At 39.7% G+C, this 16,037-nt stretch overlaps 1 protein-coding gene across 1 annotated transcript in view; it reads right to left on the reverse strand.

Annotated features, from left to right (window-relative positions):
• The window catches only part of ANGPT1 (angiopoietin 1), a 169,486-nt gene that overhangs the window by 109,478 nt on the left and 43,971 nt on the right, over positions 1–16,037 (reverse strand). The window lies entirely within an intron of this gene.

Below are 16,037 nucleotides of genomic sequence, written 5' to 3' on the forward strand. Positions count from 1 at the left end.
ACAGCCAAGAGCTGACTCTGTAGAAATATAGACTAGGATGGGTCAAATGTGTTCTCTATCTCCACTGATGAAGCAGGACCATTATGCCATGAAGAGCACAAGGTTCATAATGCTAAAGAGAAAGGATTCTGATGTGGCAGCCCAGTGATACAGATGTCAGGTATCCTAAGGACTTGTCTCTTTTCCCAAGTCTGTTTATGATTTTTGCAAGAATTGGTGAATAAATATACAATTTAGCTTCTTCTCCCAGCAATTAAACAGTTAAATTATAGAGGATGCCATTGTCCTTCACGGTGGGTCTAAGATTTCAGGTATGTATTAGACAAACTGTGAAGACAGTTTTTGTACAGACTCATGAAAACTACTGGGTGAGGGTTCTCAGGTTGGGTGATCCCGTGCCAAATCCATCACACATTTGTAAAATTCTTAAATTTAAGTGCCTCTACACCACCAAAATTCCACTGTAGGCATCAGACTTTTCTGAATCTGTGGTTTAGGACCTTACTGTGTGTCTGTACCTAATTCCCACAGATTTCTTATTTGGGTACAGTTCAAAATGGGAAGATATTCAGAAAATTGCTCCACAAATTTTCTGCATAAATAAACTTTTGGCTTGAAATGTTGTGATTCCAGGAGTTCTCACACCCCACATACACAACAGTTGCATACCATTCAACTCTGGCAAGCATGTCTTCCAAAGAAATCAGAGTAGACAGCTACACACACAAACTGGACATCATGCCTGTGATATCTAGACAGAGCTAGCTATCCTTACAAAAAAATAAGGATTTAACAGGATTTGTGCCTGGTAGGATTTCTTTGAAACTGTCTACCTATTATGCCTATGTCCATACAAAACCTGAGATCAGAAATGCTCACTAAAAACACTCAATATTGAGTCATGGACACGTTCAACACTAGAAGAGATCCAGCACCTACTTTTAAGAAAATACTTTGTCTATACAAAAGACGCATTGAAAGGGATAGCAAGACACAGCCAATGCAAACAGGTTTCAAATGAACTGCTTTTTATCAGTCATCACTTAAATGAAACAGAGCTTCTTGCTTTCCTTTATCCAAATAATGTGGTTTCTAATGTTATGTCCACTTGAAAGTGGTGTTATCAGTTTGTGGTTACCTACACGGGTTATGACTGTGGAAACAAAACTGACGACAGAGTCTAGATTTCACATGTAAACGATTTCACTATTTTTCAGAGAATCCATTTAGTTCTTTCAAATGTTTGCTGGTCATTGTGTAAGAGGGCTTTTGTTTCCTGTGGTTCAGATAAAGAATATGGGAACTAAAAATATCAAACTATCACATTTCAAGAATGCAATTAAAGCCTTCACCTTCAGCAGTAACAGCATGGTTACTGCTGAATATGTTCATCTAAACAGGTCTTTAAAGCATGGCTGTTATGATTTGGTGATAGAGGACCACATCTTCAAGTGATGTACAGCATCACTGAGCTCTGTGAATTTGTAGTCAAGGATCAGGGACAGAATTGATAAGTTGGGGAGCTACAGGTTTCAAAATAGTCCATACGTGTGTCACCACCTCCTTCTAACACATACATAGTTTTCATAGATGAGGTAATTTATAGAGGTAATTTATAGATGGCAGATAATAATCTGTCATTAAAGCAACTGTGGAAATTTTCATTCCACTTTCCCCTCCCTTTCATTTTCCCCCTCCCCCTTCCCATTCCTTTTCTCATTCTCTTCTCCCTTTCCCCTTCCCTTCATAATATAAAGCAGGGCTAGACATTTCTTCTCCTGTCGTTCCTTCTAGATGAAGATACTCCCAGGACTATCATCTTCTTCCAGCTATCAGAGCAGTATGTAAATATACTGATCAGCCTATTTTAATGCAAGCATGATTTGAAAAACCAACAAAGCAAGACACCGACGCAGTATTTCTTAGGTGGCAGGAAAAAAATATCGAAAATTCAGGGCTGGTATGATCAAACCAGATTCCTCAATCTGACAACAACTGAATTGCTGCAAGAATAACCCAGAAATTGGAAGTGTGTCATTCATTACCCTAGTCTTACTGTTAGCAGATTTAACATAAAAGTTTTATCTACTGGCTTCTTAATCTGTTTTTTATTGTGGAATTTACAGTATTTGTCTTATTAACTTATTCATTCCTTATATTTACTTTATGAAGGCATGATCCCAAATACAGTAAATTTTTGTCTTCCCTCACCAAAATTTCAGGTTCCTCAGAACTCTTAAAAGACGCAGGGATGCTATACAGTGGTGGTACTTAGCCTTCTAGGTGGTACTTAGTGGGTATTTAGCCTTTTAGGAGATTCCTGAACACGTACAACCCTGCCCTCAGGCTGTGAGTGCAAATGTACTTACTTATCACTTGGTGGGTTTTACTTGCAGCAGATCCTAACACAGCTCAGGCGCTTCAATGAATGTGACCTTGGCAGAGGGTTGAGGCAATGTGGTTCAACACATGACGTTCAAGATATTTTCAACAATTATTTATTTGAAAGAGGGGGAAGGCATTGATAAGCTGATGTGAAGGTTGTTTCTCCTCTACTGTTGGCTGCCAAGACATATTGTTAGAAGTTATGATGACAGAATTTACAGGACTAATACAGTTTTGGAGATTTGGACAAAAAATGTGCCCAGCCTCATTGATTCCAGTACTACTTTGGAATCTCTCTGAAGAAACTAATCTACATAGTTTGCATTCTGTTATTTACAGCACAGAATCTCCTTTCATGCCACATTTCCTTTCTTTTCTTTCCTTCTCATATTCTATTAAAAGCTTTCCGTTTCTCTGTGACTATCTAACTAATTATGTATTCTATGTCTACATGTTTAAGCAAAAGCATTTAGCACCATCTTTCAGCACCTCATTATTTCTTTCTACATAGGAATCTCCTGTCCCTGTCTTAACAAAAACACAATTTATTTCCTTCAAAACCAGCTTTCTTTAATGCTGTGAAATTGAGACTGAGATTGTGTTTAATGGAAGAATGAATGTAACTTGAGAAGCTTTTATTGAAATGCATAGTCACAGAATATATAGTCTTTACTGTATCTGCCTCCTGGGGGTGATTTGGATTAGGTGTTTTCTATCAGAATTAAATACTTAACAAAAGGACTATTCTCCCATCTGTGCATGCAGCTCTACAGTGTAAATACCATTACTGCCACCTGAAATTACATAGTTAACATCCATAAGTCACATACACAATTCTTACTAATGTCAGTGGGAACACTATAGTTGTATGGAAAGAAGCTAATGGACAGTCCCTAAATTTGAGGGGAGAGTGGGAAGAAGTCAAAGATTCAAATACAGCACAAGAATGAAACTACAGGCCTGATTCTGCTTCCATTATGATTATTTGGATTTGTATGACTTTGTCCCAGGTTACTTCACAAGCAGTTGTTATTAGAATTTCCAAGATCAAGAAAGGTAGTTTATTTCAGGGGGGGAAATATGACCTTTAAAACGTAAGCAACTCATGAAGAAGACACTTTTAAGTGTTTCAGCACTCAACCTCAATTATTTCACATGGTGTTTTTGTACAAATCTTTCTTTTATTTTTCTAAACAACACTTGTATTGTTATTCAAATTTCAGATCTTACCCTCAGCAGTCTGACTCAGCTGGAGATGGTAGAGCTGATTTGTGCTAGGTAAGGATCTGCACCTTTAACAATAGTTGATATTCATAAATCTGTAGCCAGGTGCACTCTGGACAACCTTCCTTGGGCAGTCTCTGCAAAGAGATCCCAGATCAATTCCTGCAGGTTCTTGCTGGAATGCAGTTGTGTAACTATAAACCAGTTCAGTATTCAGCAATTTGAAAAGATTATTTATTTTTCCTAAAGAGCAAGGGACCATTCCTTCTGGTTAAACTATTGTGTTGTAAACTGTATTCTTGTTGCGTAGGATTACAGACTGGTTCAGCAAGATGGCTTCCATCATCTGTTAGAGTAAAGAAGTCCACTGTGGAAATCTGAGGGTAGTTTTATGAAACAAGTTGACATTTTAGTAATATTTTCTATTGCTTCATTGCCTTGAGAAATAAGTTACTGGGTTAAAGGAGAAGATAAATAAGGAAACATGCTGGGAGACTTTAGCACTGTCAATAATTAAAGTATTTTTTTAAGAAATTAAAAAAGAACAGAAAGACATAAAATGGCTATACTTATTTATGCCAAAGGTTATCTTGTTCAGAATCCTGTTTCTGACAATGGTCAAGAGTAGAAGCCCCGTAAGAACAGAGCATGTATAAGTTCTTCTGGACAGTGTATTCTCCAAGATACCCACAGCCTAGGAAATTCCTGAAGTAAGTTTCTATGTCAACAGTTGTACTTTGTAATCCCTGATGCACCCAACCCTCATGCATTTATCTAATATCATTTAAAAACCATGCATATTTTTGACCTCCACAACATCCTGTAGCAACAAGTTCCATAATTTTATTATGCATCATGAGAAAAAGTGCTTCCTTTTGTTTGTTTGTCCCTAAGGGAAATGGGGACAAATGAAAAGGCGCTGTATTTACCCAGTAACGGGTAACGCTGCTGTGGGAGACACTTGCAGAGCTGCACAAAGAAGATACTGATTCTGACCACAGCTTTGCAGCTAGGAGAGCGAGGGGGCAGCCACAGTGCAGTCCAAAGATTGAGCTGAGATATTACAGTAAGGGAGAGCAGAGAAGCCCGTGCTCGTAATGTGTCATAGAGTTTCTCCTTTTGTTAATGCTTTCTTTTCAGCCCTGAATATCTGTGTGCCACAAACCAATGCCAGATGTTTATCCGCATGTATCCAGTGAGAAATTTAAGTGACTGAAAAAAAGGCTTTATCTCACGTATACTCTGCTGAAGAGCCCCAGCCTGCTATGGAAGTACATGAACAGGAAATTGTATGGATCCTAAAGGCAGACCAGAACACAGCCTGCGGTGTGGCGAGCAGCATGTTTTCATACGCTGTGGTTTGTCCTTTTTGAAGTGGTCATGTAATGAGCTGAAAATATCCACATGTTTAGATAGTAAACATGCATGTAAAACTGCTGGTAGTGAATTTCCACTTTGAAGAGTGTGACGTGCTAAATGGACAGTTACAGCCTGACACCCTCACACCTTCCCCTTCTAGAAACAAAAAGCAAAAAACCCAATGCTTCTCTTCAACTTATTCCCACATTTCTTCTATTTACCAAATACAAAGCAAATGTGCTGTGCTTACTTTTTCAATGCTCAAATGATTAAAACTTCACACTATAAAACTGCTAACCACAGAATTTGAAAATTGTCATTGCTTAACTGGAAAGTGTTCTAAGTGCTTTCAGACAGAAAATATGTCTTCATAGCCAAACTCTAAGGAATGAAGGCAGTGGCAGCACTTTGAAATACAAACTATATTCTATAAGCATTGATTTTCAGTAAAAACAATTGGTATTCACTAAATTGCCTAGTGCCTCTGTGGGCCAGATTCTCAAGGCTTTTCCCAGGCTTGAAAAGGAAGACTACAGTACCTGGTACCAGGTAGAAAATGCTGGCTTTACAGCTTTTGGCTGCATGTAAAGCTTCTGGTAAGTAATAGATAAAATATGAGCACTGCAAGTAATGGATGGAGAGAAGGAGAGAGGGAGATAGAAATATTGCTCTGAGTTTCCAATGAATGGCTACTGATTAGATTCATTCTAGGAACCTGAGTGCCTGGAAAGCATAAAATAATGGTAAATAAATGCAGCTGACAATCTCTATTGCTTAGGAATGTGAGTTAGCCAGTTGCATATTGTCATTCTTTTCCTTTTTGCAGTACTTCGAGTAATTCAGATCAGGTCTGGATTCCAGTGTTTTAGCTTACGTAGAAATAAGTATTACCAGACATGTCCTGTACTAAGTAGCTAGCAGGGGGAAAAGGAAGAGGAAGGTAACAGATATAGGTGGTTACACAGACTTGGTATCATATCTGTCTTTGCTTATTCTTAATATTTTATGAACAAGGGTATAATAATGACAGCAACAAGTCACATAAACTACTTGTCAAATCAGAGTGAATTCTTCCATAGTCTTGACAGCAGAAAGGAATCCAGAGAAATATATGGAAGAAACTGAAGTACACCAAAGTTCAGTATACTTATACCCCAAGAAAGTAAGGGATGATAAAAGCTTCTTATGCCTGAAATTTCTTGTGCCTGATTCTATTATTCTATATAGTCCTTAAACAAACTATTATTATGCCATGTATCTATATACAAATAAACTTGTTTGGGGACAATGCTCACTGAATTAATTATCATGCATGAAAGTGAACAGAAAATTTTCATCTCACCTGATTCATAAATGTAATTCACTAGTGTGGCTGAGCAAATACAAGGTCCAATGAAAGACAAAAATATCACATTGAGATACGTCAATGAATCACCAGTGAGAAGAAAAAAAGGAGAGTTCAGCCCTTGCAGATGTAAGGAGATATTTACTACTTAGCCACGAACAAGTGACCTCTAATGGAAAGCTCTCAGGGTTTTCCAACAGAGTCCCCCAGTTGGTATTGTTCCAGGTTATGTCTTCTGGATAAAGACTTATGCCACGGTAGCCACCTTCTTGGAAGCTGAGAGCAAGTTATCTAGGCACAGGGAGCCCCAGCCAATACAGCCTTAAAACACACAGGTTAAAGAACTTTCTTTTTCCATTCATGTATGTATCCAACAAACTTCTATAACTGTATTATCTATTTTGAATACAGTGTCTTTATTTAACTGTTACCTTTAGCTGACTTAAAGTAAGTATTATTTTAAGGTAATTGGATAACATATATGTATTTAGGTGGTGTGGAAAGTTTATAAACGGGGGAAGTGGGGCACATTTTAACTTCCCTATCTCTGCAGTATTTCCTCTGCTGTATTCAAAGAATAGTAGGGGACATCTCAGCTTCATAAGCCAGTGGCAAGTTACTAATGTGCAGCAGGATATTGGTATATGTGCTTGAACCCGAAGGTCAAAAGGAACACATGGCAGATGTGACAGGCTGTCTGTAAAGAGCACAGATCTCAATATTATTCAGACCATCTGTCCTAGGCGTCCCACAGTGATGTCTGTAAAGGCAGGCTCACAGTATTGCTGATCTGCGTTACTGTTCACAGATACCCCCCACTCTCTTCATGGCTTGAATAAGGCTTCTGCACTCCTAATGTACCCATACAGCTCAAGTGCCTGGAGCTGGACGGTACACATAACATGTTTCCCTCTCCCATTCTGGATGTCCCATCAAATAATAACTGAGCTGGGCTAATTACAGCTTGTTTTGGCTTGCTCTGCTAACCCCTTTATCATTTTAAATAGATGTGATTTTAACTAGCTTCTAATTTAAGCTGTTAGAAAATGTAATCATGTGGTGTTAACTTTGACATGGGACTGCCCATGTCAATACCAGTCGCTGCGTGACAGTGTTTGGCATGCTGATCCTTGAAAGGAAACTGAAAAATAGCATGTGATTATCTGAGATAAACAGGAATGATGGAAATGCTCATTTTACAGTGCCAAGCTGCATAGATGCAGAACAAATTAGAAACTCCTGTGGTCTAGAGCTTACTGTGCCACTGTCTCCATTTGGCATCTCCACGCCTAGTTTCCTTTAGGAAAAATGGGGATTAACTCACGTTTACATTTGAATAAAATAAATCCTGAGCTCTAAGTGTCCCCACTAGCTTTTTTTATTCAGCTCTCCTATTTGGAATTGGCAATACTTTTCTAACAACCAGGGACAATGGAGTAAGTATCTAGTAGAGCAAGTCTGTAAAAAAACCACCTTGTTACAGAACAAGCTCTCAAAAACTCAATAGATCAAGCAAACAAGATTTTTAATGATTAATCAGTTGTTGTAAAAAGCCCAAACTACAGCTGCAGGGATTAGGCCATTCATAAACATGTTCTAAAACCAACCATAGGGAACATATTTTGACTTAAAGCAATTACATTTTTGTAACTACTGAAGGCTGGCAAGTCAGATCAAATTTAGGTTTATTTTTTATTCAGCTCTGTCTATTTCTTGGTCCCTGTATTGTCTGAAACATTTAAATGTAGTCTGTAAAAAATTCACATCACTAATTGAAATTATTCAGAAGTGTCCTTTCTTTTTCCATTTTCTTATTGAATTAAGGCAGGTAATATACAGGCTCTACTAGTACACATTTAGTAAGGATACTGTAAAATAGATTTTTTAGAGAATAGAATGAGTTAACAGTAGATTGGAGAAATCTGTGAGATACATATATTCTTACTGAGATAAATGCGACAATTTTTTTCTACCTTTTTGTCAGGAGGATTTCATTTAAAAAAGGTAAGATAGCCATTCTCTATTATATTCCAAAAGTCATGGCAGTCTGGTGAAGTCCCCACTGACTGGAAAAAGGGAAACATAATCCCCATTTTCAAAAAAGGGAAAGAAGGAGGAACCAGGGACCTAAAGGCCAGTCAGTCTCACCTCTGTGCCTGGTAAGATTATGGAGCAGATCCTCCTGGAGGCACTGCTGAGGCAGAAGAATAACAAAGAGGGGATTGGGTACAATCAACACGGCTTCACCAAGGGCAAGTCATGCCTGACAAACCTGGTGGCCTTCTATGGGAAGGTCACAACATCAACAGACAAGGGGAGAGCAACTGACGTCATTTACCTGGACCTGAGCAAAGCCTTTGACACTGTCCCACATGACATCCTGGTCTCCAAGCTGATAAAATATGGGTTTGATGGACTGACAATTCAGTGGATAAAGAACTGGCTTGATGGCTGCACCCAGAGAGTGGCTGTCAATGGGTCCATGTCCAAGTGGAGGCCAGTGACAAGTGGAGTCCCTCAAGGATCAGTACTGGGACCGGTCTTGTTTAACATCTTCGTCAGTGACATAGACAGTGGCATAGAGTGCACCCTCAGCACATTTGCCGACAACACCAAGCTGTGTGGGGTGGCTGACACGCTGGAGGGAAGGGATGCCATCCAGAGGGACCTTGACAGGCTGGAGAGGTGGGCCCATGCCAACCTCATGAAGTTCAACAAGACCAAGTGCAAGGTCCTCCATCTGGGTCAGGGCAATCCCAAGCACCGATATAGGCTGGGCAGTGACTGGCTTGAGAGCAGCCCTGAAGAAAAGGACTTGGGGGTGCTGGTAGACGAGAGGCTCAACATGAGCCGTCAGTGTGCACCAGAGGCCCAGAAACCCAATCATATCCTGGGCTGCATCAGGAGAAGTGCTGCCAGCAGGCCGAGGGAGGTGATTCTGCCCCTCTACTCCACTCTTGTGAGACCCCACCTGGAGTACTGTGTCCAATTCTGGAGCCCCTACTACAAGACAGATATGGACGTGCAGGAACGTGTCCAGAGAAGGGCCACAAGGATGATGAGAGGGCTGGAGCACCTCTCCTATGAGGACAGGCTGAGAGAATTGGGGTTGTTCAGTCTGGAGAAAAGGAGGCTCTGAGGAGACCTTATAGTGGCCTACCAGTATCTTAAGGGGGCCTACAAGAAAGCTGGTGAGGGACTTTTTAGGCTGTCAGGTAATGGTAGGGCTAGAGGGAATGGATTAAAACTAGAGATGGGACGATTCATACTGGACATTAGGAAGAAGTTCTTCACCATGAGGGTGGTGAGACACTGGAACAGGTTGCCCAGAGAAGTGGTGGAAGCCCCATCCCTGGAAGTTTTTAAGGCCAGGCTGGATGGGGCTCTGAGCAACCTGATCTAGTGGGAGATGTCCCTGCCCATGGCAGGGGGGTTGGAACTAGATGATCCTTAAGGTTCCTTCCAACCCTAACAATTTCTGTGATTCTATGATTCTATGATTGTATGTGTTACAGTTCTAGTAGATTGGGCTTTAAGTCTGGATTTGCAAAGGCTTGCACCCTAAACTTGGCTATGTGATAGCATCAAATTTTTGAAGTGGATATTAATTGAAACTACTCTCAGTTTAATGTCCCCTGTTGTGCTGCATTTTCAGATCCCTGTGTGTTTCATTCAAAAATTAGATTATCCGAAAACTCTGCTGTAGGAAGCATGAATTTAATCCTTTCAATGAATAACAGACTAGTCAGTAAATCATTGAGTTGATTGGATTGGCCAATCTAGGCTTTGATCTCACTAATTTTTCAGCATCCGAAAAAAGTGAGATCAGTACATAACTATAACACAGCAAGGTTTTTCTCCTGAGCATGTGTAAATCCATTGGGTTATCACCTACTGTCAAAGTGTATAATAACAGAAATGGACCTAGCTGCTGCTGATGACAATCAGTCAGACACATATTGCCTATGGTTCAAGGATCTGTTCTTTCAGTGATCCAGTGGCTGCCTACGTTGTCTCTCTGTCCTTTTGCCAGTTTGTGAATGAATGCAGTGTGCTGCAGCTGGTATTCTTTAGATTAAAGTCAATGCCATTGGTGTGCTCCGAGCACACTGCGGCACTGAGTCCACGTGGGTATGGGGATGCCCAGTTTGAATATCCAGATAAATTCACCTGCAAATAGAAACTGAAAGGTTTGCCTTATCCAAGGTCATGTAAGCATAGGCAGCAGCACAGTTTTGAGCATCTAGGTATGTTTTAGCCGTCAAATGTTACTACCTTCCAAGTACCGAAGTTGTCTGAGAAGGGAGCAGGAGTGAAGGACTCTGTACCATTTCCTTGAATCTAGGTGCTTAAATGTTGCTTAAGTTACACACAAAGTGTTCAAATCCAGTTATGGATCTGACCAAAATATTTGAGGGTTCAGTTATTCAAAACTCTCTACAGGCAGCAATAATCTTATTGCTATAGACCACGACATATAATAATCTAAAGCAAGGTGAATTTTCATTACTTCCCTTGAATAAAAGCATTGTATCTCACTAACAAAATGTGCCGTTGTTCTTGTTTGCCTCTATCATTGCAATACAAATAAATTCCCAAATATAACTGACTTCTAAATATCAGTATATTTCATTATCCAACTCAGTTGTGTGAAGTAAATTCTATTTTCTCTGGGAAAACATCTGTAGTTGGGAAGCGCTTCCTGAATGTGCTTACTACTGCAGACATCACTGGTAATTTCAAATAGGTTTTAAATCTTAAAACTACTATACACCAATTTATTTAATAAATGTTTTTGTGAAGATGATTGCAAAATCTTGTGCAAACTAGATAAAAAAACAGGTTGCTGATTGCATTAAAAATCCACTTACAATGTGGATCCAATGTTTAAACTTAAAGGGAATAATTCAAGTCTGAAAATAACCACACTCAGCTTCAAATTTTTGTGGTAGCATCATGATTGCTGTTTACCTCCCCTTGTGTTATATATATTACAGAGCATCAGCAACTGGAGGAAAGCAACTTAACATGCATGGGATATCACAAAAGCCAAAAGATATTTGCGTGTGTATAGCTGTATAGAATGCATCATACTAAGCATTATTATAAGACATATACGCATACTATAAATATATATACACAATACCTTTTACAGTTGCTATATACAGTGACTTGCCTCTTAGTTTTGGTGTTTGAGCTTTTAAAGAAACCATGTATTTGTGTGCTTTCCTGGCAAAGTTGATAAAAATGCGTAAGAATAATTATGATCCATTATACCTTATCAGTATCCTCTGGAACCTGTTTAGAATAAATACCTGCTATTTTTAGCTTTCTAACATAGGTGTTTAATGAAGTATTTTCAATCAATAATCCTTATGATAATTCCTATCTTTTCAGTAATGTCATTGATAACTGCTAATATTAATGAAATCTAAAATGCAGTCTTCAGTGTAATATTATACAATCAGGTAAAATGTAAGCAACTTGGTCAGACTCATAGGGTGAATTGTTTAAATGTCAAACTGTAATTGATTACAAATATTTATTGAAAACCATTTCCTACTGCTTGGTTTCGAAGGGATTCACACATAAAAGCAAGCCCAAATCAGTCCAAATAGTGAATGTATTCTCCACTCCAAATCCTTGCGAATGTAATTTTTCCACCCTTAGCCACAGAAAATCCACATCAGAAAAGTATCTCCTTGTTGGAAAGTATTGAGACCAAAGTCACAAAAAATTATCTAAGTGGGCAGGAGCAAAACTGAAACACCAGAGAGCTGGATCCCATTCCCATTTTTGATTCTTTTTTTTTTTTTTTTTTGCCATGGTAAAATCAATTAACCTATATGGCAACTTAATTTTCTTTCTCTGAAATAGGGCTTCCAACTGCCTGCCTGGCAGAAATTGTGTGGGCCAGAGGCACTTAGGTATTACTGTGGTGAGAGGTGTGGAGGATCTCGAGGTAGATATGTCTCTGCTTTTTGTACCAGAAAATTATTATTTTTTTCCCTTACTCAGAGGGAAATTGTATATCTAGGTTACACCCATGGTATGTTTGCAGTGCAGTGCTGTAACTCTGACAGTGCCTGAAACACAGCAAAATGCCACACGTTCAGGAAGAGGAGAGACACTACTGTGGTGTACTGAGCACAGCACCCTTCAGAGGCCGGCTCACATTGAAAGCCTGTTAAAAACATAATCACTTAAACACCTGACTTTATTAAGTCATCAGATCTACAGTGATGATCCTGAGAACCGTTTCTTTCTCTGACACATGTACTGCAAAAGACTTTGGTCTGGGCGTGTTCTTCATTCTCGTTCTCATTAGCGGAAAATCACTGCCAGAGCAATGTGGCAGTATGTCATTTAAACAGTCACTTCCACAGACAATGGTGCAGAAATCTGGTTTTTAATTTTGAGGGGTTCGTTAATTTCAAATTGACCCATTTGAAGTTTCGGGTGGGGGTTTTTTTGTTTTTTTGTTTTTTAGTTTGGTTTTTTTTACAGCTAGCAAACCAAAACAATTCACTTTCAGTGGGAGAAAGTTAGAGGGTTTAGCCATTGAAGTGCTGAGCCATACCTCTTAGATATACATTTAAAGGTGTGAATCATAGAATCGTCTAGGTTGGAAGGGACCTTCAAGATCGTTGAGTCCAACCGTTAACGTAACACCACCGAAACCACCACTAAACCATGTCCTGAAGCACGGTAGCTTAAAACCCTTCACTGATGCAGACAAAGCTGATTTTTTAATACAGGTTTTCTATAGATAAATGGCATTATCTGTACATTTTTGGAAGGCACAACAACTCTGTGTTGGTATTAGGGAGAGTGAATAAACATCTTTGCAAATCCAACCACCCTCAAATCTGTGTGCCTCTTTTCTGGAATGTTGAAGCAAATTGAATTGTTTTTAAAAAAACTTTTATTTCATATTTTATCTGTCAAACAGTTTCAGTCAAACCATACCGTATTATTTAAATAAAAGTGTATCTGAACCGACTTACATTTGTTTAGGGCCAAATGGATCTACCAGATCTGTTCCTGTGCCATGAGATTAGCCTCTTCTAACTATGCCACCATTATTTTCTTATCTCATGATCTTTAATGTATTTATCAATCCAACACCTTTTGGAAGTAAGAAAATGCCATTATTCTAATTTTGCAGAGGAGAAAACTGAATCATGAGGTCTCTGGTTCACACAGTTAGTCGATTAAATAAATGCAGGTTGGACCCTATTTAACTCATCACATGCAGCTAAGACAGGTCCATCCTTTCAGACCGCAGAGATGACAGCAGTAAGTTAATGGTCCCATAGTGATGAGAGTGCACTAATAATGGGCCAATATAAATATAAGCCCTGACTAGAAAGTATGGAATATTAATACCACAGCTGGTAGGGAAATCTGAGTGGTGCACTGAGTTGATGAAACGTATTCTTTCACCACTTGTCAGTTCTATAAAGTCAATGCAATTGAGTAACAAAAAAAAAAAAATAATCTGGATGCATTGCACTATTTTACAAAGATAATTATCAAAGGATCAAACAACTGCATTCCAAACTCCCAGATGACACAGACTTATCTCATGGTTTGCCATAAGATTCAAACTATCCTGGCAGCTAGAACTACATTTTGCTAAAATAATATTGGCATTAAGATGTAAGAAGCAAACACGGATACATAGAAAATAAGTATCTGAGGGAGTCTCATAACTTCATACATAAACACATTGTGGAGAGCTGGATAGACAGAAATAAAAAAGAGGTGACAAACCATTAGCCATTTCTTATCCCCTCAGGAGGCCACAATGCTCGAGTGAGTTTCGCTCCTGACCTGCACAGTGTACTGGAACTCCTGGAGAGTTGAAACACCGTGAGGTAAACACAGAGAGTTCCTAAATTTAGCAAAATCAAGCCATTAAATAAATGTTAACTGCACTTCTGTAACACATTAGATGTCATAACAAGCTAAACATGAAGAAAATGATCCACGAAATATCTTTCATTTAAATTCAGTATCAGTTTCATGACACTTTACACACTAGTGTTTGATAAATATGTGCGGAAAATGTCAGAAATTAATTTACAGGCCTATTTTATTTATTCCATGGAGCTAAAATGATAAGTCCAGTAAGATCTGTAACTTTAAAAAGTGGTTAATTTGAGCATTTTGAAATGCATGTATTAACCTCTAACACTGAGAAAAAACATGATTAACTATGACAAGACACATTCTAAAGGCCTTTAAATAAAAGATGGGATAAGAAGGTTTTGTTAATAAAATCTAATCTTTCTGAAGCTCAGCAAAAGCAAAGACATATATGAGAATGTATGTAAGAATGTTAAATACATGTATTTATAAGAATCACCAGCTATGTCTATGTGTTCGGTCTCCTGGAAACTTTAAATGTGCACCAGCTTTACTCTTTCAGTGTGTGAGGAAGACACAGCGCTATCTCGTAATTAGTCTGACAGGACGAGCGCTGGCAGGCAGGGATGCAGGTCAGCAGCTCTGGCAGCAGTCACGCATGGCTTGCTGACCTTTCAGAATTTGCTCAGACAAATTTTCCAGCTTGTGCTGATGGAGTCGTGTCTGAAGGAGGATTGCTACATAGAAATCTTTGAGAACTGTAGAAATGTTCACTGAGAAAAACCTGTCTGAAACTGAAGATATCTGATGGAAAAAATGCTGCTTTCTGTTGAATTGCCCTTTGAGGAGTGAGGAGGAACCGCTGCAGAGCCCGGCAGGAGGAACAGGAGCCACTGGCCTGCAGGATGTCCCAAACCTGTGGAGGAAGTACATCTGCAGCGGCGTGCGGTAGCACGTGCCATGCAATCCTCTCCAGCAACATTCAGTCCAAGTAAGAAGAAAAAGGTTGGGGCACATTACAGAAGCTTGGAGGGGATCATAATTGCTTTATTCATGCTACTGTGCTAGAGAAATGATGAGAAGGACATGGCTTCTGACCCCCCGCTTTGCCTGCATATGCAGAAATTGCTAGTGTTAAGTCCTCACAAAAATTCTGCCCTTACTGGACTGACAATAAAGAATGTCACACTCTCTTCTCTGCTTCCTCTCCTGGATAATGTGTCTGGTCCCCCATGGATGCACATGGCAAAACTATCATTTGTTTCAAAAAAAGCAAAATATATATCCCAGCTAGTCCAGCTGAGGGGTAAGATACCTGAAGAGCATCCTATAGAGTAGAGGATCGTAGAATTGGAGAACCATAGAATCGTTCGGGTTGGAAGGGACCCTAACAATCATCTAGTTCCACCCCCCCTGCCATGGGCAGGGACACCTCCCACTAGACCAGGCTGCTCAAAGCCCCGTCCAGCCTGGCCTTGAATGTCTCCAGGGATGAGGCATCCACAGCTTCCCTGGGCAACCGGGTCCAGTGCCTCACCACCCTCACAGTAAAGAATTTCTTCCTTAGATCTAATCTAAATCTCCCCTCTTTCAGTTTAAAACCATTACTCCTTGTCCTGTCACTCCACTCCCTGATAAAGAGCCCCTCCCCACCTTTCCTGTAACCCCCCTTGTAGTACTGGAAGGCTGCTATAAGGTCTTCCCAGAGCCTTCTCTTCTTGAGGCTGAACAACCCCAACTCTCTCAGCCTGTCCTCATAGCAGAGGTGCTCCAGCCCTCTGATCATCTTTGTGGCCCTCTGCTGGACCCACTCCAACAGGTCCTTCCTGTGTTGGGGGCTCCAGAGCTGGAC

Source organism: Larus michahellis, chromosome 2 (assembly GCF_964199755.1).
Source record: "Larus michahellis chromosome 2, bLarMic1.1, whole genome shotgun sequence".
Taxonomy (NCBI): domain Eukaryota; kingdom Metazoa; phylum Chordata; class Aves; order Charadriiformes; family Laridae; genus Larus; species Larus michahellis.